Below are 26,764 nucleotides of genomic sequence, written 5' to 3'. Positions count from 1 at the left end.
AAGATCAGATGAAGCTGAAATACCCACACCTATTTCCAGAAAATGCATCAACACCTCCTACTGCTTAAAATTTCAGGACAAAATTTATTTAACGGGCAGGTACTGTAGTGACTCGAACTTTTCCATGATTATATATTAAATGAAATTTATATTTACATGATTAAATGTTTCCAACATGTTAAGCAATCAAACTTGTTAAGACTTGATTAAATGAAATAGGTTTCATGTAGACAATTGACCATCCAAGTTGACCGACGATTCACGAACGTTAAAAACTTGAAAAAACTACATGATGATATATATATGGAAATATATATAGCTAACATGAGATTATGATAAGTAAGTATTTCATTAAGTATATTAACAATGAGTTATATACATAAAAAATGAGACTATTGAATTAAGAAACTCGAAACCATATATATAACGATTATCGTTATAACAACGTCTTACTAAATACATATGAATTATATTAAGATATTGATATACTATGTTTAACATGATAAAATGATAATTAAATATATCATTAAGTGTGTTAACAATGAAATACATATGTAAAACAAGACAACTAACTTAAGGATTTCGAAACAAGTTATATATGTAACGATTATAGTTGTAACGACGTTTTAATATATATATATATATATATATATATATATATATATATATATATATATATATATATATATATATATATATATATATATATATATATATATATATATATATATATATATTTTATTAAGATATATTCATACACCATGTTATCATGATAATATGATAATTTAACATCTCGTTAGATATAATAAACAATGGATTACCAACATTAAATGAGATCGTTAACTTAAAGGTTTCAAAACAACACTTACATGTAACGACTAACGGTGACTTAACGACTCAGTTAAAATGTATAGACATGTAGTGTATTAAGATGTATTAGTACACTTTTGAAAGACTTCAATACACATATCAAAGTACTTCTACTTAACAAAAATACTCACAATTACATTCTCATTCGTTCTCATCAACAATTCTACTCGTATACAACCGTATTCATACTCGTACAATACACAGCTTCTAGATGTATTTACTATTGGTATATACACTCCAATGATCAGCTCTTAGCAGCCCTTGTGAGTCACCAACACATGTGGGAACCATCATTTAACATCTAGCATGAAATATCTAACAAAACAACAAACTAATGGAGCCTATATTGACTCCCATATTCACGTAAACTAAGAGTACCACAAACACTTTCATTTTCAATTTTTATGAATAAAATTACTCTCTCTCAAGTTTCCTCTCATTGTTCCAAGTGTTCTTCAGCCTTTCCTTCATAATCTAGCTCAATCTACCTAACCTAGATCAACTTACAAAACAACTACTCAAGAACACATCAAGAACACTTTCAAGTTTGTAAGTCTACTTCCAAGCTTTCTAATCCATTCCAATCAATCATCTAGGATCAAGAAACCTTTGAAATTTACAGTAGGTTATCTCTCTAATTCAAGGTAATACTCATATTCAAACTTTGATTCAATTTCTATAACTATAACAATCTTAATTCGAGTAGAAATCTTACTTGAATTTGTTTTCGTGTCACGATTCTACTTCAAGAACTTTCAAGCCATCCAAGAATCCTTTGAAGCTAGATCAATTCTTGTCACTTCAAGTAGGTTTAGCTACTATTCTTGAGGTAGTAATTATGTTCATAACATCATTCGATTTATATATATATAACTATCTTATTCAAAAATTTAAATTTATAAGCACTAGAACATAGTTTAGTTGATTCTAAACTTGTTTGCAAACAAAGTTAATCCTTCTAAGTTAACTTTTAAAATCAACTAAACACATGTTCTATATCTATATGATATGCTAACTTAATGATTTAAAACTTGGAAACACGAAGAACACCGTAAAACCGGATATACGCCGTCGTAGTAAAACCGGGGGCTGTGTTGGTTTGGATAATTAAAAACTATGATAAACTTCGATTTAAAAGCTATTCTTCTGGGAAAATGATTTTTCTTATGAACATGAAACTATATCCAAAAATTATGGTTAAACTCAAAGTGAAAGTATATTTTTCAAAATGGTCATCTAGACGTCGTTCTTTCGACTGAAATGACTACCTCTTACAAAAATGACTTGTAACTTATATTTCTGACTATAAACTTATACTTTTTTCTGTTTAGTTTTAGAAATTTCAGTTCATTATGAAACCATAGTAACTTGATTCACTCAAAACGGATTTAAAATGAAGAAGTTATGGGTAAAACAAAATTGGTTAAAAATGCTTAATTTGACTACGGGATGATTTGACAAAAATCTATACTAACCATATCCTAACTAACTTATATTGTATTGTACATGTATCCTAACATATATTATGTAATCTTGATAGACCATAGACACATATACAATGTTTTGACATATCATATCGACGTCATCCATATATATTATTTGGAACAACCATAGACATTCTATATGCAGTAATGATCGAGTTAGCAATACAGGGTTGAGGTTGATTCCAAAATAATATATATACTTTCAGTTGTGATCGAGTCTGAGACTTGTATACACTGGGTCGTGGATTGATTCGAGAAATTATATTGATTTATTTCTGTACTACTAACTATTAACAAGTAATTGTGGACTACTAACGTTGGACTGTCAACTTAACAAACTTAAATCGTTAAAACATAATAAAATATGGTATGAATATATTTCGATCATACTTTGATATATATGTATATATTTGTTATAGGTTCGTGAATCAACCAGTGACCAAGAGTTATTTCTGACGAAGGAAAAATCTGTGAAAGTGAGTTATAGTCCCACTTTTAAAATCTAATATCTTTTTGGGATGAGAATACATGCAATTTTATAAATGTTTTATAAAATAGACACTATTACGTGAAACTACATTCTATGGTTGAATTATTAAACAGAATATGCCCCTTTTTAGGTAATCTAAGAATTAGGGAACAGACACCCTAATTGATGCGAATCCTAAAGATATATCCATGGGCACTAACAAGCCCCAGTCAGAGAATTTGAACTGCTTTAGTACTTCGATTTTATCATGTCTTAAGGATGTCCCAGAATGATGGGGATATTCTATATGCATCTTGTTAATGTCGGTTACCAGGTGTTCACCATATGAATGATTTTTATGCAGGTTGCTATTTTGCATGCATGTTGTTTATGAGAAATGGAAATATGAAATCTTGTGGTCTATTATTACGATTTGATAAATATATAGGTTAAACCTATAAATCACCAACATTTTTGTTGACGTTTAAAGCATGTTTATTCTCAGGTGGTTATTAAGAGCTTCCGCTATTGCATGCTAAATAAAGACTGGAATTGGAGTCAGCATGCTTGTAAAATATTGTTTTAAAAACTGCATTTGGAGACTTAAATTGATGTGTAATATTATTGTAAACCATTATGAAATGGTCGTGTGTAAAAGCTATATTTTAGATTATCATTATTTGATAATCATCGTGATGCTTATTAAACATTTATCGATACAATAAGGGTTATGGTTTATTTTAAAAATCGAATGCAGTCTTTGAAAAACGTCTCATATAGAGGTCAAAACCTCGCACCGAAATCAATTAATATGAAACGTTTACAATCGATATGAACGGGACATTTCAAGTTGGTTCCTGGTCGTTTCAAATGTCTAAGTCCCAAACCAAATTACATTCCAACACAAATAATGAACCATAAACACTTAAAATGCATACCATATATTGTTGGAAAGGTAATTTAATGAGGAATACAACTAAACACATTTCATCAATCAAAATCATCATTTACAATAACCGATTTCTCGTCAAGCGATCATTAAAGGTCTATTTTCAAAGTTTCAAGTTCTAAATTGCATAGGATGATTTGGGAACTTAATACACACATATAATACGCCGTTTCTTAGGTAATTACACATACAATACTATCAAACACTTACAAACAACATTGCAAGGCTTTTAATGCATCAAAAATCACATTCAAGGCTATCAAACCCTAACTGACAATCATAAAATCCATAATCATGTTAATAAGGCTTTTCCAAGTCAACCTACATACCAAAATGTAGCTAGTGATACTAGTAACACCTTTAATACATGCACTTTTAACATCTAACAACATTTAAGCAACCAAATCACAAGATCAAACACACCAAATTTCAAGTTAATGCTAGTTACTTAAAATAACAAGATCGAGCATATAAATCACATATTCATGTTAGACTTGAGCCATAGACACTAATTAACACTTTTAGAAGTTAAAAATGTTAAGAACAAAGAATCTAGTGTTTTTAGAAAGTTACCCAAATGAGATGAGATTAGTATGGATTCGAAGAGGAAGATTCATGGATTCCGAATATGTAATTTGTTTTGATGTTGGCTTGCTAGATCGAAAATGGATGATGATTTTATATTTGATGGTTTGAGAGCATAAAGTGGAAGTAATGGAGAAAGATGAGGTGATGAATGAATGGAGGAGAATGAAGGGTTGACCATTTGAGCTAGTCACCCCTTTGCCCAAATGACAACATTAGTCCCTCGACATTGAAAACGGTTGCGTGAATTACCTAAACGAAATATTTTAAAAACGCGTATTAATGGAAGATGTTATAATTATATAACGGACTTTAAAATAATTAAACGGAAAGTAAACGGAAAAAAGCGGGATGTTACAAAAGCCGTGAGACTTCATGGAGAAATTGCCACGTTCGCACAAAAGCCAAATGAAACGTTATATGAGGCATGGACAAGATTCGGAAAAATGTTGAGAGGATGTCCTCAACACGGTCTAGATACTTATCAAATAGTTCAAATATTTTACAAAGGAGTCAACGTCGCTACAAGAAAAGACATCAACTTAGCAGCTGGTGGTTTCATTATGAAGAAAACCGCAATCAAAGCTCATAAAATTATTGATAATACAGCATCCCACTCACATGATTGGCATCAAGAAAAAGATATTTTTCGTTCATCTAAAGCGGCTAGAGCCGATTCTAGCCATGACTTTGATTCCATTTCTGCAAAGCTAGATGCTTTCGAGAGACGAATGAAAAAGATGACAAAAGATATTCTCGCAATACGCATTAGTTGTGAGCAGTGTGGAGGACCGCATTTGACAAAAGATTGTCTCAGTGTTGAACAAACCATGGAACAAAGAGAGAATGTTTCATACATGAACCAAAGGCCGGGAAATAATTATCAAAATAATTATCAACCGCCAAGACCAAACTACAATCGAAATCAAAACATTTCGTACAATCAAAATGCCCAACAAAATAACCAACAAGGTGTAGTGACCTGAACTTTTCCATATTTATATATATTAAATGAAATTGATATTTACATGATTAAGTGTTTCCAACATGTTAAGCAATCAAACTTGTTAAGACTTGATTAATTGAAATAGGTTTCATATAGACAATTGACCACCCAAGTTGACCGGCGATTCACGAACGTTAAAACTTGTAAAAACTATATGATGACATATATATGGTTATATATGTAGTTAACATGATAAATGATAAGTAAACATATCATTAAGTATATTAACAATGAACTACATATGTAAAAACAAGACTACTAACTTAAGGATTTCGAAACGAGACATATTTGTAACGATTATCATTGTAACGACATTTAAATGTATATATATCATATTAAGATATATTAATATATCATAATATCATGATAATATAATAATTTAACATCTCATTTGATATAATAAACATTGGGTTAACAACATTTAACAAGATCGTTAACTTAAAGGTTTCAAATCAACATTTACATGTAACGACTAACGATGACTTAACGACTCAGTTAAAATGTATATACATGTAGTGTTTTAATATGTATTCATACACTTTTGAAAGACTTCAAGACACTTATCAAAGTACTTCTACTTAACAAAAATTCTTACAATTACATCCTCATTCATTTTCATCAACAATTCTACTCGTATGCACTCGTATTTGTACTCGTACAATACACAGCTTCTAAATGTATTTACTATTGGTATATACACTCCAATGATCAGCTATATATGGTGATTACACAAAATTACAAATTATGGAGCCTATATGGTGACTCCATTTTCACGTGAATGAACACACACATATACACTTTCATTTTGCAACTTACATGCATCAAACTACTCTCTCTTAAGTGTTCTTCCATTGTTCTAAGTGTTCTTCATCATCTTCATCAAAATCTAGCTCAATCTAGTTCATAAATCCATACATAAACCAGGTTATAAAACAACTACTCAAGAACACACCAACAACACTTCCAAGTTTGCTAGCTTACTTCCAATCTTGAAAATCCACTTTGAGTGATCATCCAATCTCAAGAAATCTTTCTTATTTACAGTAAGATATGTAACAACCCAACCCGTTAACCAACCAAAATCGCAACATAAAAAAAAATTTAAACCTGGGCTGACCAGATGGGGTGCGCGGCGTGCACACCCACCTGTGCGCGGCGCGCACAGGGCCTGGCAGCCCGCTGTCCAAACATTCCGTTTCACGCGAAAAGATCTTCGACTTCCCGACACATTTAGACCAAACACTTTTCACAACATTTTATATTAGTTAAATCTAACACGTTCCAATTATAAAATGAGTTTTACGAGATCGGGCCCACATCGGCCATTTTACGACTTTCGTACAAAATACAAGTTTTCAACTACATTATTTTTAACACAAAATAAAGACCGATACGCTACCCAATCCTAATCAATCCAAAAGCAAGATCTTCTAAAGCAACTATGCGAATCCACTAGTCGCCACGCTTACCCGAGCCACCGTTTCCAAGCAAATCTAAAAAAATGTAAACAACGAGAGGGTAAGCTAACGCTTAGTGAGTGAAAATATACTACATACATATATATGCATAAAATGGACACACCACACAAATAATCAAATACCGCATACCGGAGCATCCAAGCATAAAGGCAAGCTAATCTAAGCATACCGTACGATCACTAAGCAACAAGCTAAAATACATCAACAAACATAAGTTCATCAACGACGATGTGAACAACGCCAAACAGCTACACCCGGAGGGTTAACTACATCATAATAATACATCAATATATATAACAATTTATATATAAACGCCCAAGGTTAACCCCTTAACCCAAAACCAAAAACCAAATACCACAACGAAGATTGGCTGAACAACCCGAGCCTTAGTGAATTCGCACAACCCGATATTCACTTCTTCACCAATTCAACAACCGAGGTTGCCCGAACTACCCGAGCCTTAGTGAATTCGAACAACCCGAGATTCACTACCTCATCACAAGATGACCAAACAACCCGAGTCATCATGAATCCACACTACCCGAGATTCACTACTCAAAATATTATGAATACGAGCAAACCGATATTCATTTCCCACTCCATAACCCACGGTTATAACTCCAAATCACAATCCATGTGATATCGTACACACAAGTGTGCAACTCGCCAGTGGTGGTCAACCTAAATGCACAACCATGCCAATTGGACCTATTACAAGTCCATGAAAATCTACCTATATGTGAAGTGAGCTCTATAACCGAGAACCACTTCACCCGAAACACAAAACACGTCCTAACTAACCAACAATCACTAATCACAAGTGAACATGGTTCTAATATGCCAATGAACCCAATCTTAAGTGTTAAACACTTATCAATCTCAATCACCCAAAAACCCTAATTTTGACTCAACTCCAAAATTAGTCTTTCAAACACACAAAAAGGGTTCCAATACTTCCATAATCACTAAACCTAGTGATTAAACCCAATTACAAGTCCTAATCATAACCAATTTGTTTACCAACCCAAAATCCACCAACAATAACAATAAAGCCGATTACAAGCAACACTAAACTCACTTCATGAGTTTAAATGGGTTTATCAACAATTTAAGTTCCAACCCTAACTTGAATATCAAAATCAAACAATGAAATTCGGAGTTAGAACTTACCACAACAACCAAAACGAAGCTAGGAACGAGGTGAACAACTTTAAAACCCGAGACTTTGATCAATTCAAGCTCCTTCCTCTCCAAAACCCCAATTCTCTCACTAGAATTCTCCCTCTCTCTCTAAGATACCTGAGAGTGATGAATGGATGTGAAAATGATCCAAAAGTGGATCTAAACCAGCTGATAAGGCCTGAGATCCGGCCTCAAGTGAAAAGACCAAAAAGCCCCTCATTAAACTTAAAATAGAAAATGGAAGAATTCTGTCGCTGGGCATGTGTGCGGCGCGCACCCATGTCTGGGCAGATTCTGACCTTTTAACTTTTACACTAAGCTTCATCCACTATACGTACATCATTTAAAACTCTGTGTGCCATAAATATTGGGGTCTTACAACTCTCCCCCACTTAGAATCGATCACGTCCTCGTGATCCTCATTACTTAACCAAACGAACCACACTCCACGGTCCTCAAACATAAGTCCCAATCCGACTTTCCTATGCAATTCTTCCCAATGAATCGCCTTTAACAACTAAATCGTCACCCGCGATTTATCAAATCCGCAAATCCGAGCACTAACACTTGCTCATTCCCTCATATCGGAAAAACTCATCCAGTCTCTTACTGAGATATCAATCCCTTAGCGTACCCTTACCGAGTACAAGGCTAAAAGCAACCAAGTCTCAACCTTAGGTCAACAACCCGAAACGATGAAGACCGAACCAAACAAAACCTTAAGGATAACACCAATCACGAAACATCCCTTGTAGTGCGCAACACAACCAATATGAAACTACCCAATATAAAACTGGTAGCGCCCGAAATGACTAAGGCAACGCTAAACCCAAGGTGTACAAAATCGACTATTGTCACACCCGTAACAACATGTGAGCGAAACACGGCTATCGCATCACTAATCACATGACATGGTCCTCACGACCCCACCATTGGTGTATAAACAACCAATAGTTCACAACTCAACATGGTCCTTACGACCCCACCATTGGTGTATAAAACAACCAATAGATCACACAACATGGCCGAAACAACCCGAGCCTAAACACATATGGAGGATGGTCGAAACAAACCGAACCTTAGTGAATTCGCACAACCCGAAATTCACCAACCCAATCCATATTTCCCACAACGAAATGACCGCACAACCCTAGTCATCGTGAATATGCGCAAACCGATATTCACTACCTCCGCCACATAGTATAATAGAGGATGGCCGTAAAACCCGAGCCTTAGTGAATCCGAACTACCCGACATTCACTACCTCAAACTATGAGTCCAACCAACAGGTACAATCGTACTATCCGAAATATTGTGAATACGAACAAACCGATATTCACGTCCCACAACACAACTCGTGAATGGTACTCCCATTCTGATAACGTTATACCATACCGATATAACATTAAACCCATGATGAAGTCAGCGGACCACGAAGGTCATGCTCCACTAATCAACAATACCATGATGAAGTCAGCGAACCCCGAAGGTCATGATTCATCAATTTCATACGCACTTTTTGTCATAACCCGTCCTTAACCATAAGAACGAGTTAGATAACGTATGATTTCATTGCGAGGTATTAACCTCTATATGCGACATTTTTAAAAGAACAACTGCATTTATTTTACATTACAAACCATAACTCTTATTTTAATACAAGCTTTAGACAATATAAAGATGATTATCGTTTAGCAATAATCTTAGACTTACAAACTTTACATGTGATGATAACAATACGATTTCTAGCATATTTTACATTACAATTCCTCGGATATGCAGTTTTATTTTTGACACAAATATGCATACTCAAGATCTTGCTTAAATTCAACATGTTGCAGCGGAAGCTTCTAATTATCACCTGAGAATAGACATGCTTAAAACGTCAACATAAAGTTGGTGAGATATAGGTTTAATGCCAGCAGCGATATAAATATAGACCACAAGATTTCATATGTAAACATTTTAATAAAAATATTCTAAGTGGTTGAGCTCTTGGTAACCATACTTAACATTTAATCACGTCGCATATTCCCTTTATTATGAAATCTTACTACACTGTACCAAGTGTAGTCACGAAACGAAGTACTGTGCAACCGTTGAATACTGGTCGTCCAGTCCGGTTGGGGTTGTCAGGCCCGATAGATCTATCAACAGGATTCGCGTTTACAATACTGCTGTAAATAATAGTTACCAAGCTACAGGGAAGTATGCCAGTGGTACAACTCAACGTAGAATATATTTTTCAGTTACTTGTGTCCATATCGTAAAACATAAAATACATGTATTCTCATCCCGAAATATTTAGAGTTTAAAAGTGGGACTATATACTCACTTTCGTCTTGAAGATATGTAATTTTGAATTGGTCTCCGATTGATATCACGAACCTATCCATATATAATATATCAATACCTTTTCTTTTTAAACAAACGTCACATATATATACTTATAATACTTTTAATACTTTTAATAATTCCTTAGTCCGTAGTTAGCAGTCCGATGTTAGTAATTCAATTTTAATGGTTCATTTTTAGGTGTTTAATAAACCCCCAATGAAATAAATAAAAACCCCCATCGTATATGTATTGGTCGAGATTAATCTTGACCCACGGTACCGGTGTTGTCAAATGACGTGTTGCGTACATAAAGTACCGGTGTTGTCAAATGACGTGTTGCGTACAATCATGGGATCTTATGATTAATCTTCTCGTATTGTTTACGGGTGATCCTGAACCATATAAAATTAAATTATGAGTACATATATATAAAATATCATGTATTTTAAAAAGATGTGATTTATTTAATTTTCTCCAATTATTTTCGTAGCTAAACTAGTCTTAGATATCCGATCTCGTTTTGGTCATAGTTTCTTCGTTACAACTCCGTTTTCGTTGATTCAACTTGCCACTTCCTTGGATCGAGTCCCTCTTTAAGACTATGAACTGTAAATACCTTAGTTTGTATTCAAAATCACAGGTCATAGGTCAAACTTTAGTGAAACTTATGAAGTTAATCATTTTCCATCATGTAAACAACCTTAAATGATTATTTTTCTAAAAATACTTATACTTTGAGTTAAATCATGAAATTTTTATGTGTTATCATATTCATAGTAAAAATCATTTTTACAGAAAATAAACCTCCAATTCAAAGTTTAAGATGGTTTTTAATTATCCAACCCAAAACAGCCCCCGGTTGCACTCCGACGTCGTAAATTCAGTTTTTAAGGTGTTCTTTGAAAACCCAAGTTATACCTTGTTAAATTAGCATATATTTATGATATATTACAGGTCTTGAAGTATTTTAAAAGTTAAGTGAGAAGGATCTATTTAGTTTGCAAACAAGTTTGAAAACATTCAAACTATGTTCTTGTTGTTAAAATTTTATACCACAAAATAAGATAGCTATATATATATATGAATCGAATAAGGTTATGAACAAAGTTACTACCTCAAGTTACTTGGACAAGATTGCTGTAAAAGAGAAGTAAAAATCTAGAACCAAAAGAGTGATGGAGTTGGATGAAAGATTGGAAGTAAACTTGTGTTCTTGAAAGGATTCTTGAAGTGTTTTTGTAAGGTTTTTCTTATGGTGTTTAAGTGATGTTTTTATGGCTAGATCTTCATGGATACTAGCTGAATGGTTATGGAGTTTCTTAAGAGTGTGTTTTTGGTTAAAGAAATGAGGTAATAAAATTTGAAAATGGAAGATGTATTTAAGGCCATAAAAACATGATTAATGGAAAAACATGGACAAAATTTCATGTTGTATTTTTATGTAATTAGTCATACTAAACATCAAAAGTAGTTACCTTATACATAAGGCATGAACAAGAGAGTTACCTTATACATAAGGCATGAACAAGGGCTGATTGGTGGTGATTTGATGTGTATATACCAATAGTAAATACGTATAGAAGCTAGGTATGATACGAGTACATATACTCTAGATATACGTATAGAAAATCTTGTGAAAAATGGAATGAGAATTCAAATATAGCTATCTTTTGTGAATATAATTATATTGTTTTATGTATTTAAGTCTTTAAAAGTGATTAAATACATTACATATACGATATATGTATAAACATTATATGTTATAAGTATTTATGTCAAATAACGTTACTTATGGTTATCGTTTTGAAAACTTAAGTTAGTAGTTTCAAAATATACTTATAACTTATTGTTATTAATACAAAATGAGGTATTAAAACATTCTTAGATCATGTTAAATATGTATATATACATATATATACACAAACGTATAATTATCATATGTTATATAGTTCGTGATATCATCGGTCAAACTAGACGGTCAAACGTTGTGTAAAACTCTTTTCGAAAACATAAATCTCAACAATTTGGATTGCTTATCATTTTGGTAAGGTTTAATTTATGTAAATATTAATCTTATAAGTATAGAACGATCGAAAAAGTGCGGGTCATTACAGTACCTACCCGTTAAATAAATTTCGTCCCGAAATTTTAAAATTGTACCTATTTTGCGTCATCGAGAAACAAGTGTGGATACTTTTGTTTCATCTGATCCTCTCGTTCCCAAGTAAACTCAGGACCTCTTCGAGCATTCCATTGAACCTTAACGATCGGTATGTTGCTCTGCTTGAGCTGTTTAACTTCACGGTCCATGATTTCGATTGGTTCTTCGATGAATTGTAGTTTCTCATCGACATGGATTTCTTCAAGAGGAATGGTGAGATCTTCCTTTGCAAGACACTTCTTAAGGTTTGAGACGTGAAATGTATTATGTACTCCAGCGAGTTGTTGTGGTAACTCGAGTCGATAAGCTACCGGTCCAATGCGTTCGATGATCTTGAACGGGCCTACATATCTTGGGTTCAGTTTACCTCTTTTACCGAAACGTATTACACCTTTCCAAGGTGACACCTTTAGCATAACCATGTCACCGATCTGAAACTCTAATGGTTTCCTTCGGACATCGGCGTAGCTCTTTTGGCGACTACGGGCTGTTTTCAATCTCTCCTTGATTTGTACTATCTTCTCAGTCGTTTCGTGTATGATCTCGGGACCAGTTAATTGTCGATCTCCTACTTCATTCCAACAGATAGGAGATCTACACTTTCTTCCATACAGTGCTTCGAATGGTGCAGCTTTAATGCTCGCATGATAACTATTATTATATGAGAATTCTGCTAACGGTAAATACTTATCCCATCCGTTTCCAAAATCGATCACACATGCCCTGAGCATGTCTTCAAGAGTCTGAATTGTTCTTTCACTCTGCTCGTCAGTTTGCGGATGATATGCGGTGCTCATATCTAAACGAGTTCCTAGTGCCTCCTGTAGTGATTGCCAGAACTTTGAGGTAAATCTACTATCACGATCAGATATAATGGAAATAGGTATTCCATGCCTTGAAACTATTTCCTTTATATATAATCGTAATAATTTCTCCATTCTATCCGTTTCCTTTATAGGCAAGAAATGTGCAGATTTGGTGAGACGATCAACAATTACCCAAATGGTATCGTATCCCCAGGCAGTCTTTGGTAACTTCGTGATGAAATCCATGGTAATACCATCCCATTTCCATTCTGGAATTTCTGGTTGTTGAAGTAGCCCTGACGGCTTTTGGTGTTCTGCTTTGACTTTGGAACAAGTTAAACACTCCCCAACATATGTTGCAACGTCTGTCTTTAAATTAGGCCACCAATAATGTGTCTTAAGATCTTGGTACATCTTTCCAACTCCAGGATGTATCGAGTATCTTGTCTAATGTGCCTCATTCAATATCAACTTCCTTAATCCACCCAACTTCGGTACCCAAATACGGTTTGCAAAATATCGAATTCCGTCTTCCCGTATAACGAGTTGCTTCTCATACTTCTTCATTATTTCATTTCCTATATTTTCTTTAGTAAGTGCTTCTCGTTGAACTTCTTTGATTTGTGAGTTGAGATTCATGCGAATTTTTATGTTCATCGCTCGTACTCGAATTGGTTCTCGTTCCTTTCTGCTTAGTGCGTCAGCCACCACATTCGCTTTCCCGGGATGGTAACGAATTTCACAATCATAGTCGTTTATTAACTCAACCCACCTACGTTGTCTCATGTTCAGCTGTTTCTGATCAAAAATATGTTGAAGACTTTTATGATCAGTAAACACAGTGCATTTAACCCCATACAAGTAGTGTCTCCATATCTTCAATGCAAACACGACTGCTCCCAGTTCTAGATCATGAGTCGTATAATTCCGCTCGTGAATCTTCAATTGTCGGGATGCGTATGCAATAACTTTCTTCCGTTGCATAAGAACGCAACCAAAACCTTGTCGCGAAGCGTCACAATATATTTCAAAATCATCGTTCCCTTCTGGTAACGATAAAATAGGCGTCGTAGTTAACTTCTTCTTTAGTAATTGAAATGCACTCTCCTGCTCAGAGGTCCATTCATATTTCTTCCCTTTTTGCGTTACGCTATCAGCGGCTTAGCTATTCGGGAAAAATCTTGAATAAACCTTCTATAATAACCGGCTAAACCCAAAAATTGGCGTATCTGCGTTGGTGTCTTAGGAGTCTCCCATTTTTCAATGGCTTCAATTTTTGCTGGATCAACCTGAATTCCTTTGCTACTAACAACGTGGCAAAGAAATTGCACTTCTTTCAACCAGAAAGCACATTTAGAAAATTTAGCATATAGCTGTTCTTTTCTCAACAACTCTAATATCAACCTTAAATGCTGTTCATGCTCTTGCTCACTCTTGGAATAGATAAGAATATCATCAATGAAAACGATAACAAACTTATCTAAATATGGACTACAAATTCGATTCATGAGGTCCATGAATACAGCTGGCGCATTCGTCAATCCAAACGGCATGACCAAAAATTCGTAATGACCATAACGTGTCCGAAAAGCAGTTTTCGGAATGTCCTCTTCTTTGACACGTAATTGATGATAGCCCGACCTTAGGTCAATTTTTGAGTACACACATGATCCTTGGAGTTGATCAAATAAGTCGTCAATTCTCGGTAGTGGATACCGATTCTTGATAGTTAACTTATTTAATTCACGATAATCTATACACATCCTAAAAGATCCATCTTTCTTCTTAACAAACAAAATTGGAGCTCCCCACGGTGAAGTGCTTGGTCGTATGAATCCACGGTCTAGTAATTCTTTTAACTGACTTTGAAGTTCTTTTAATTCGGACGGTGCAAGTCTATATGGAGCACGAGCCACTGGTGCAGCTCCTGGTACTAAATCTATTTGAAATTCTACAGATCTAAATGGAGGTAATCCCGGCAACTCTTCCGGAAAGACTTCAGGAAAATCTCTTGCCACAGGCACGTCATTGATGCTCTTCACTTTTTCCTTCGTTTCGACTTTATTAACATGTGCTAAGATAGCATAGCACCCTTTCTTCAAGCACTTTTGAGCTTTCAAATAACTAATGAGTTTTAGCTTTGAGTTACCCTTCTCTCCATAAATCATTACTGGCGTTTTATCCTTACAAGGAATGCGAATTGCCTTCTTGGCACACAAAACTTCAGCTCCTATTTTGGACATCCAGTCCATGCCGACTATTACATCAAAACTTCCTAATTCTACGGGTATCAAGTCAATTTTAAACGTTTCTCCGGCTAAATTTATTTTACAATCACGGCAAATTTTATCAGCTTTAATTAGTTTACCATTGGCTAACTCAATCATGTACTTAGCATCTAGAGGTAATGATGAACAATTCAATTTAGCGTAAAAGCCTCTACTCACGTAACTTCTATCGGCACCAGTATCAAATATAATAGATGCGGATAAGTTATTAATGGTAAACGTACCCGTAACAAGCTTCGGGTCTTCACATGCCTCTCTAGCATTAATAACAAATGCTCTCTCACGTGCAGGTCCGATATTCTTCTCTGGATTCGGGCACTGGCTCTTATAGTGACCTTGTTTTCCACACCCAAAACATGTAACGGTAGCCAAAGCAGTTCTATTTGCATTGGTGGCAGGAGTCTTGGTACCATTTGTATTTGTAACGAGAGCCCTACAATCTTCAGCAAGATGACCCTTTCGATTACATTTGTTGCATACCACATTACAGTAACCAGAGTGATGTTTGTGGCATCGGTTGCATAAAGGATTTTGTCCTTTGTAACCAAAGCTTGAACCACTACCTGCACCTTGCGTGGTTTCTTGTTTCTTAAAAGATTGTTGTTGGTTACCTCGATCATAATTTCCATTCCACTTTCTTTTGTTACCTGATACCTTCACATCAGTATTGGATGCTTTCTTATCCATGATGACCTGATCCATTAGCTCGTTTGCCATGGTTATAGCTTCATGAATTGTCTTAGGTTTCGATGCTGTAACGTTTGCCTTGACCTTTTTGGGCAAACCATCTTTGTACATTTCAATCTTCCGTTCTTCGGTTGGAACCAATTCAGGACATAGCAAAACTAATTCCATGAATCGCTGATTGTAGTTGGTGATTTCAGTACCAACAACCTTCAGACTTCGTAATTCATCTTCCAACTTCCTAACCTCGTTCCTTGGACAATACTCGTTGATTAACATTGTTTTGAATTCGTCCCATGGAGTATCATAAGCTACATCTCCTCCTACAGCCTTCACAAAATTTTTCCACCACGTGAGTGCACTATCTTGTAAAGTGCACGATGCATACTTGGTCATGTCCTTTTCAACACAACCACTGATTTTAAACACAGTCTCCATCTTTTCTATCCACCGGGTTAAACCGATCGGTCCTTCCATTCCACTGAATGATGAGGGCTTGCAAGCTTGAAATGTCTTGTAGGTGCATCCTACACGAGGATTTGGGTTAACTGCAGCAGCTCTTGCAGCTTCGACCCATAACATTCTGTCGTTCACTCGCTGGTTGATGAATTTCTCTACTTCTTGTTCCGTCATTCGATTCAATCGCGCCATATTCTTCTATAAGAATGAAAAGAAAATAATTATTCACATGGAATATTATAGATGTAGTGTATATTTACAGTACATTATAGCTTGTTAATAATATGAACCAGGTATTATTATAAAAGCTTTTTCTTCTTATTAGCATTTTATAATTATATCTAGGGTAGTACCTACCCGTTAATGTTCATACTTAATAGCTTAGTACAGAACCAATTACTACCATCTAAATAATACTTAACCATGGAAAATTATTGCATTTCATACTTCACTATTTTACATATGCTTATCTTACATCGAACATTAAGCAAACCACACTAATAATATTATACAAAACATTATATGATCCCATGGTTTAATACGGCAGCGCATCGTTTGGTCTATTTTCTAGGATGTTTAGGTTCAAGGAATGGCCTAACGCTTATCCTAGATGTCTGCCTATATTTTGGCTGTGGGGCTGAAGAACTAGATGTCGGGATAGAACGAATAGGAATAGCGGGAATAGGGGTGGTAGTGTCTAGTGGAGTTGGTGCCACATCATCCTCTTCGAGATTTGAATTTTCTAATTCATTAGCCTTTCGTTTCTTTCCTAGTTCGAACTTGTCTTTCGTAATTTCCTGTATTTCTTCCTCGGGTTCACTTTCCTCCTCGGGTTCACTTTCCGGGTTCTCTATAGTCGGTTCATCCGGAATTTGTGAGTCTTCCCCAAAGATATTATTTTCATCATCGGATAGGTTAATGACTGGAACACCATCTGAAGATTCTGGTTCGGAGTCGCTGAATGTGATAACAAGTTTTGAGCCCGACATCTATCACACAACAACTAACCCATTAGTACTACATAATATTTACATATAAATTTTAACCAACAATGATAAGCAATGGTTTTTAAATCAGACCCGGTCAAAGTCCAGACTTACTAATGTATCCTAACGACCTATCAGTTAGACACACTAATGCAAACCTGGTTCGCTAAGACCACCGCTCTGATACCACATGTCATAACCCGTCCTTAACCATAAGAACGAGTTAGATAACGTATGATTTCATTGCGAGGTATTGACCTCTATATGGAACATTTTTAAAAGAACAACTGCATTTATTTTACATTACAAACCATAACTCTTATTTTAATACAAGCTTTAGACAATATAAAGATGATTATCGTTTAGCGATAATCTTAGACTTACAAACTTTACATGTGATGATAACAATACGATTTCTAGCATATTTTACATTACAATTCCTCGGATATGCAGTTTTATTTTTGACACAAATATGCATACTCAAGATCTTGCTTAAATTCAACATGTTGCAACGGAAGCTTCTAATTATCACCTGAGAATAGACATGCTTAAAACGTCAATATAAAGTTGGTGAGATATAGGTTTAATGCCGGCAGCGATATAAATATAGACCACAAGATTTCATATGTAAACATTTTAATAAAAATATTCTAAGTGGTTGAGCTCTTGGTAACCATACTTAACATTTAATCACGTCGCATATTCCCTTTATTATGAAATCTTACTACACCGTACCAAGTGTAGTTACGAAACGAAGTACTGTGCAACCGTTGAATACTGGTCGTCCAGTCCGGTTGGGGTTGTCAGGCCCGATAGATCTATCAACAGGATTCGCGTTTACAATACCGCTGTAAATAATAGTTACCAAGCTACAGGGAAGTATGCCAGTGGTACAACTCAACGTAGAATATATTTTTCAGTTACTTGTGTCCATATCGTAAAACATAAAATACATGTATTCTCATCCCGAAATATTTAGAGTTTAAAAGTGGGACTATATACTCACTTTCGTCTTGAAGATATGTAATTTTGACTTGGTCTCCGATTGATATCACGAACCTATCCATATATAATATATCAATACCTTTTCTTTTTAAACAAACGTCACATATATATACTTATAATACTTTTAATACTTTTAATAATTCCTTAGTCCGTAGTTAGCAGTCTGATGTTAGTAATTCAATTTTAATGGTTCATTTTTAGGTGTTTAATAAACCCCCAATGAAATAAATAAAAACCCCCATCGTATATGTATTGGTCGAGATTAATCTTGACCCACGGTACCGGTGTTGTCAAATGACGTGTTGCGTACATAAAGTACCGGTGTTGTCAAATGACGTGTTGCGTACAATCATGGGATCTTATGATTAATCTTCTCGTATTGTTTACGGGTGATCCTGAACCATATAAAATTAAATTATGAGTACATATATATAAAATATCATGTTATTTTAAAAAGATGTGATTTATTTAACTTTCTCCAATTATTTTCGTAGCTAAACTAGTCTTAGATATCCGATCTCGTTTTGGTCATAGTTTCTTCGTTACAACTCCGTTTTCGTTGATTCAACTTGCCACTTCCTTGGATCGAGTCCCTCTTTAAGACTATGAACTGTAAATACCTTAGTTTGTATTCGAAATCACAGGTCATAGGTCAAACTTTAGTGAAACTTATGAAGTTAATCATTTTCCATCATGTAAACAACCTTAAATGATTATTTTTCTAAAAATACTTATACTTTGAGTTAAATCATGAAATTTTTATGTGTTATAATATTCATAGTAAAAATCATTTTTCCAGAAAATAAACCTCCAATTCAAAGTTTAAGATGGTTTTTAATTATCCAACCCAAAACAGCCCCCGGTTGCACTCCGACGTCGTAAATTCAGTTTTTAAGGTGTTCTTTGAAAAACCAAGTTATACCTTGTTAAATTAGCATATATTTATGATATATTACAGGTCTTGAAGTATTTTAAAAGTTAAGTGAGAAGGATCTATTTAGTTTGGAAACAAGTTTGAAAACATTCAAACTATGTTCTTGTTGTTAAAATTTTATACCACAAAATAAGATAGCTATATATATATGAATCGAATAAGGTTATGAACAAAGTTACTACCTCAAGTTACTTGGACAAGATTGCTGTAAAAGAGAAGTAAAAATCTAGAACCAAAAGAGTGATGGAGTTGGATGAAAGATTGGAAGTAAACTTGTGTTCTTGAAAGGATTCTTGAAGTGTTTTTGTAAGGTTTTTCTTATGGTGTTTAAGTGATGTTTTTATGGCTAGATCTTCATGGATACTAGCTGAATGGTTATGGAGTTTCTTAAGAGTGTGTTTTTGGTTAAAGAAATGAGGTAATAAAATTTGAAAATGGAAGATGTATTTAAGGCCATAAAAACATAATTAATGGAAAAACATGGACAAAATTTCATGTTGTATTTTTATGTAATTAGTCATACTAAACATCAAAAGTAGTTACCTTATACATAAGGCATGAACAAGAGAGTTACCTTATACATAAGGCATGAACAAGGGCTGGTTGGTGGTGATTTGATGTGTATATACCAATAGTAAATACGTATAGAAGCTAGGTATGATACGAGTACATATACTCTAGATATACGTATAGAAAATCTTGTGAAAAATGGAATGAGAATTCAAATATAGCTATCTTTTGTGAATATACTTATATTTTTTTATGTATTTAAGTCTTTAAAAGTGATTAAATACATTACATATACGATATATGTATAAACATTATATGTTATAAGTATTTATGTCAAATAACGTTACGTATGGTTATCGTTTTGAAAACTTAAGTTAGTAGTTTCAAAATATACTTATAACTTATTGTTATTAATACAAAATGAGGTATTAAAACATTCTTAGATCATGTTAAATATGTATATATACATATATATACACAAACGTATAATTATCATATGTTATATAGTTCGTGATATCATCGGTCAAACTAGACGGTCAAACGTTGTGTAAAACTCTTTTCGAAAACATAAATCTCAACAATTTGGATTGCTTATCATGTTTGTAAGGTTTAATTTATGTAAATATTAATCTTATAAGTATAGAACGATCGAAAAAGTGCGGGTCATTACACTTTTGGCCTCAAACAACGATTATTGCAACATCGCGCTCTGCTACACTATGGTGAACCCTAACGGATACCACTAACCATCCACACAATCGAGCAAGAACCACCTATATCCAACATAGGCTCAAAACAATAATTCTCTACAAGAGAATCCACCACGCACATCCCTTAGCCTAGGGATTTCACCTAGCTCTCCAAACACGCCCATTATCTCTCAACGAGATTACCACATTATCACCTCGGTGATAATTTATATCCCAAAATCATAAGTACAATTTAACTGAAATTGTACTCTACCACAAATCGACCAAAACTAGGTCCCAACGCAAACTTCCGGATCTACCAAAAGCATTATCCGAAGTCTGACACTAAAACCTCCTCGTGCGGGAGTGTAACTCCCCACTTGGAACTAAGTTCCATAACCACAACTCGTACTACCGTATAGTGCTACCAAAGGTAGACTTTACCAACAATTGGGTTCACACGACCCATCACTACTTCTTGCTCCAATCTTGAGCACATGAGGGATTTTAACCAATCCTTAAACACTTTGAACGAAAAGTGTACCACAAATTACACAACTATACACTCGCAATCATCCAATTGATATAGCTCGCCAAACTTCACCCAGTCACTCATGTACCTAAGGGTTTCTCTCCGGTATCCTAAGCACAATGTAACCGCAACACCATCGGAGTCGAACACTACGCTAGTAGGTATGAAAGAGGTACCTAATGTCGCGTCATGTAGACTCCATTACAAACATACATCGAGATCTAAAACACTCGATCTCAAAGGTTCCAACCACCAGACGAACCTCACGGTTCATCAATTTCAACACGAGAGCGAACACGCTCTAACATCCGAACACCAAAGCCCATTCCCAAGGCTTGGTAGAACATTTCTCAATACTAAGGAATGCTTGGATACACCAAGTCTTACGCCCTTCGCCCATTAATCAAAACGTCACCATAGGGTACTTCCATTAGGAACGTCACCCATAACAATAACATACAAAACACTATGCAACCCACAAACCCGAAGGCATCGACACATAAATAAATATTCAAAGAGCATATTTATTAAAATGAAACGTACCTCAACGTCTCCTTGCGGCATTCGCCGCCGCCAACTCGGGACAATCCGGATTGCGATGTCCCTCTTTATGATAATAGTAGCACATTCCGTCATCACTCTTCGGCATTGTGCATTCCCACAACTTGTGGCCCCTAACACCACAATTGAAACATCTATACGCACGAGAACTCGTCGAACCTTTCTCCACATTACCCATACTCGCACTTGCGCCCTTAGTTTTCTTACTTGGAGCACCATATGAATCAACCCTTCTCTTAATTGAAAGCTTCCTAGCTTTCGATCGCGAATGTGATTCGAAACCCCTAGCCATGTTGAATAACTCCGCAAACGAGTTCACTTGGCCAATGCTAATTTTGCCCTGCAAATCATCATTCAACATCCGATAGAAATCTTCCATCAACATCCGATTATTCCCAATATACTCCGGGCAGAAACGAGCCTTTGACATAAAGGTCGTCTTTAGAGTATTCAAGTCCATCGATCCTTGTTGCAAATTTTGCAACTCATTTCACATTTCCGACAAATCGGCTGAAGTTCGAAACTCCTCGAAGAATTCCTTCTTAAACTCGTCCCATGATAACGCCATAAACAGTTCACCCCCGACAAGATCAATCTTACTATCCAACCAATCCTTTGCTCTACCCCGCAACAAGCTCGTAGCGAGCCTTGTCCTCTTCTCAGGAGGACATTCAATCGTGCGAAAACACCCTTCGACATCCGAGATCCAAGTGGTGCTTACCAAGGGATCTGGTTTCCCATCGTACATCGGAGGTTTAGTCCTCATGAAGCTCTTAAGACAACGCTCCATTTCACTGCTACTCCGAAATTTGGAATACCTCCTATCCATTCTTTCTTCCAACGCACCCATTTGCTCCGCAATGGCGGCCGCAACTCTAGCGTTAAACTCCAAATCGTTCGTCTCGATCCCGTTTCCCATCGCCATTCTAAGGAATGCAAAGCGATTAGATCACGAACGTATAAAGCACACACACAATACCGCCCCATCTTGTTAAACACTCGTCGTACATCACTTGCTAGATACGATTTGCACCCGTAATAAGGTTTTCAAGTCCTTATTACGCACACACGCCGTATCAACTCGTTAGTACAACGACCGCCTCGCTCGATGATATAACCAAACACAAACAAAATTCTACGCGATATGCACATACGCGAGAATTATTATCACAACACAATTAATATATTAATAATATCCGCATTACTAATATAAACATTAGTCCACCTACAAACAAGGCACTAACTATAACCTATTCTGACCCGTACTCCTACAAGTCCGGCAACAAATTAAGCACACACAAAAGTCTAAGTCTAGGCACCTATCTCAAATCACCTAAATCCCTTAGACCATGCTCTGATACCACTTGTAACAACCCAACCCGTTAACCAACCAAAAACGCAACATAAAAAAAAAATTAAACCTGGGCTGACCAGATGGGGTGCGCGGCGCGCACAGGGCCTGGCAGCCCGCTGTCCAAAAATTCCGTTTCACGTGAAAAGATCTTCGACTTCCTGACACATTTAGACCAAACGCTTTTCACAACATTTTATATTAGTTAAAACTAACACGTTCCAATAATAAAATGAGTTTTACGAGACCGGGCCCACATCGGCCGTTTTACGACTTTCGTACAAAATACAAGTTTTCAACAACATGATTTTTAACACAAAATAAAGACCGAGCATGGCGATTGGGGATACGCTACCCAATCCTAATCAATCCAAAAGCAAGATCTTCTAAAGCAACTATGCGAGTCCACTAGTCCCCACGCTTACCCGAGCCACCGTCCCCAGGCAAATCTATAAAAATGTAAACAACGAGAGGGTAAGCTAACGCTTAGTGAGTGAAAATATACTACACACATATTTATGCATAAAATGGACACGCCACATAAATAATAAAATTCCGCATACCGGAGCATCCAAGCATAAAGGCAAGCTAATCTAAGCATACCGTACGATCACTAAGCAACAAGCTAAAATACATCAACAAACATAAGTTCACCAACGATGATGTGAACAACGCCAAACAGCTACACCCGAAGGGTTAGCTACATCACAACAATACATCAATATATATAACAATTTATATATAAATGCCCAAGGTTAACCCCTTAACCCAATACCAAAAACCAAATACCACAATGAAGATTGGCTGAACAACCCGAGCCTTAGTGAATTCGTACAACCGGATATTCACTTCTTCACCAATTCAACAACCGAGGTTGCCCGAACTACCCGAACCTTAGTGAATTCGCACAATCCGAGATTTACTACCTCATCACAAGATGACTGAACAACCCAAGTCATCATGAATCCACACTATCCGAGATTCACTACTCAAAATATTATGAATACGAGCAAACCGATATTCATTTCCCACTCCATAACCCACGCCGTAGGGGTTATAACTCCAAATCATAATCCATGTGATATCGTACATACAAGAGTGCAACTCGCCAGTAGTGGTCAACCAAAACATACAACTCTGCCAATTGGACCAATTACAAGTCCATGAAAATCCACCTATATGTGAAGTGAGCTCTATAACCGAGAACCACTTCACTCGACCCGCACCCATCCTACATATACATATGCACATAGGATATTAACACTCACATTGTCGTCTTGATGAATGCTTCCAAGTAATCCGCAACTCGTTAATGGAAAGTACCTATTCCATTATCACAATTACAACAACACACTTAGAGTGGATTTACAACCAAATCAATTGTACACTTAGAGCAAATTCGATCAATTGCACTTACAAACACAAAACGCGTCTAAACTAACCAATAATCACTAATCACAAGTGAACATGGTTCTAATATGCCAATGAACCCAATCTTAAGTGTTAAACACTTATCAATCTCAAAATTACCCAAAAACCCTAATTTTGACTCAACTCCAAAATTAGTCTTTCAAACACATAAAAAGGGTTCCAATACTTCCATAATCACTAAACCTAGTGATTAAACCCAATTACAAATCTTAATCATAACCAATTTGTTCACCAACCCAAAATCCACCAACAATAACAATAAACCCGATTACAAGCAACACTAAACTCACTTCATGAGTTTAAATGGGTTTATCAACAATTTAAGTTCAAACCCTAACTTGAATATCAATATCAAACAATGAAATTCGGAGTTAGAACTTACCACAACAACCAAAACGAAGCTAGGAACGAGGTGAACAACTTTAAAACCCGAGACTTTGATCAATTCAACCTCCTTCCTCTCCAAAACCCCAATTCTCTCACTAGAATTCTCCCTCTCTCTATAAGATACTTGAGAGTGATGAATAGATGTAAAAATGATCGAAAAGTGGATCCAAACCAGCTGATAAGGCCTGAGATCCGGCCTCAAGTAAAAAGACCAAAAAGCCCCTCATTAAACTTAAAATAGAAAAAGGCAGAATTCTGTCGCTGGGCATGTGTGCGGCGCGCACACCTTATGGTGCTCGGCGCGCACCCATGTCTGGGCAGATTCTGACCTTTTAACTTTTACACTAAGCTTCATCCACTATACGTACATCATTTAAAACTCCGTGTGCCATAAATATTAGGGTCTTACAAGATATCTTTCTAATACAAGGTAATACTCATATTCAAACTTTGATTCAATTTCTATAACTTTAACAATCTTATTTCGAGTAGAAATCTTACTTGAACTTATTTTCGTGTCATGATTCTACTTCAAGAACTTTCATTCCATCCAAGGATCCTTTGAAGCTAGATCTATTTTTCTCATTTCCCGTAGATTTATCCACAAAACTTGAGGTAGTAATGATGTTCATAACTGAAGGTATTTCGTATGCCCGAGAGACATATTAAATTAATGTGGCTAATATGTTATGATCCAAGTCGGGTCATACCCAATAACAAACTTACCGACACCTTATACGTATTTAATCTTAACGATTGGATCATTGATTAAATACACGACACTTGAACTTTGAGAAAAATGGTTTTCTGAAATACTACTTGATGTGTACATACATATATATAAATTGTGGAATAATTTATACTCTATGGATTTAATTATTTATAGGTTAAATAATTAATTAAGTTATGTTACATTTTATAAAATTGGTTTTATAAAATATACATAAGAATTAATATACAAGTTTATAAAATGTGTTTTATAAAATCATGTTTTATAAAAACTGATTTTATAAAATCAGTTTTATAAAAACTATATTATGACATGATAATGTAAGTGGCATGGGAGTTGCAATAAGCATGCAATTGTTTATTAGTTACTACCCATGCTTAACCAAGACCAAGATATAGTGTTCTACACTCACACATGCATGAGACACACATCAAAATAACAAAAAAAACTGCACAAAAAACCTCCTGCTTACTATTTCTGGCCGTGGGCTGTGAGGGATCAAAAGGGATTCTTCAAGTTTTTTTGGCAAGCTAAAATCAAGTGTTCATAATTCCTAACCAAGGCTAGGGTGTTTGTTATAATTTTGGGGTATAACAACTTGAGGTTTCATAGTTTTGAGGCTTCATTCATCATCATCTCTTGACATAGCTGCTGTCCAAATTTCTTGGGTGCAAAAGGAGAGGGTTTCAAGCTTGGTTTTAAGGTGATTAAGAGTCTTAAATCCTAACTAAATTAAGGGTGGTGTTGGAGCACAAAAGCTTGGGTTTTACACACTTGTTCATCATCTTCATCATCACTTATTAACCTCCTAACTTGGAGAAGGTATAATCTCTAAACATCCTTTTAAGTTGTAAGCATATTTCATAACTTGATCCTACTTGGGATTTAAC

General features: G+C 35.4%; 1 non-coding gene across 1 annotated transcript; it reads right to left on the bottom strand.

Annotated features, from left to right (window-relative positions):
- Positions 1 to 4,725: 4,725 nt before the first annotated feature.
- Positions 4,726 to 4,832, bottom strand: LOC139903329 (small nucleolar RNA R71). Its single transcript, XR_011778155.1, has one exon. It is a non-coding gene; the product is annotated as a small nucleolar RNA R71 (small nucleolar RNA).
- Between the last annotated feature and the right edge of the window lie 21,932 nt (positions 4,833 to 26,764).

Source organism: Rutidosis leptorrhynchoides, chromosome 3 (assembly GCF_046630445.1).
Source record: "Rutidosis leptorrhynchoides isolate AG116_Rl617_1_P2 chromosome 3, CSIRO_AGI_Rlap_v1, whole genome shotgun sequence".
In the NCBI taxonomy this organism is placed as follows: domain Eukaryota; kingdom Viridiplantae; phylum Streptophyta; class Magnoliopsida; order Asterales; family Asteraceae; genus Rutidosis; species Rutidosis leptorrhynchoides.
This window is presented reverse-complemented; position numbering and strand designations above follow the sequence as displayed.